Source organism: Limulus polyphemus, unplaced genomic scaffold (assembly GCF_000517525.1).
Source record: "Limulus polyphemus unplaced genomic scaffold, Limulus_polyphemus-2.1.2 Scaffold10717, whole genome shotgun sequence".
NCBI classification, from domain to species: domain Eukaryota; kingdom Metazoa; phylum Arthropoda; class Merostomata; order Xiphosura; family Limulidae; genus Limulus; species Limulus polyphemus.
This window is the reverse complement of record NW_013676327.1, coordinates 5,953-6,519: the sequence shown is the minus strand read 5'-3', so window position 1 is coordinate 6,519 and position 567 is coordinate 5,953. Positions and strand designations below refer to the sequence as shown.

Sequence of the window (567 nt, the reverse complement as noted above, 5' to 3'; positions counted from 1 at the left end):
CGTATGTATTTTCATTTGAAATCTGTATTTCCTTTTGACCTAGCCATGCCGAAGTTCAGCAAAGGAAGGATAAGATACATAAAGTGTACGAATACATCAAAGTGAAGGTACATAAAAATAGTAATGGAAATCCTAAGTATCAATTTTAATATGTTAAATTAAATATAATATACAACAAAAATAACGAAATAATATGTAAGAAGCACATGTGAACAAATGTTTTGGGACCAAATTACACGTAGCATCGGTGGTTCAGTGGTAGAATGCTCGCCTGCCACGCGGGCGGCCCGGGTTCGATTCCCGGCCGATGCAATAAGTTTTTGTTGTGGTATTATATTTTCTTCCACGCAGAATCAGGTACAGTTTTGCCAGTATTTTATTATTTGTTCATATGTGAAAATAATAAAACATTAATTAGTTTCTTTTATTGTAATGATAAGCAACCGCTACATAATATTTCTAACAGAAACAAGTTTAGTTCAGGAAACTTAACTGATCTTAGGGAATTTAATATCTCTTTATTTAGACAACATGATTTTCTGTTGATATTTGTTGATTATCAACATA

At 32.3% G+C, this 567-nt stretch overlaps 1 non-coding gene across 1 annotated transcript; it reads left to right on the top strand.

The window, feature by feature from the left end:
• Positions 1-241: 241 nt before the first annotated feature.
• On the top strand, positions 242-312 carry Trnag-gcc. The gene has a single exon. It is a non-coding gene; the product is annotated as a tRNA-Gly (tRNA).
• The last annotated feature ends 255 nt before the right edge of the window (positions 313-567 follow it).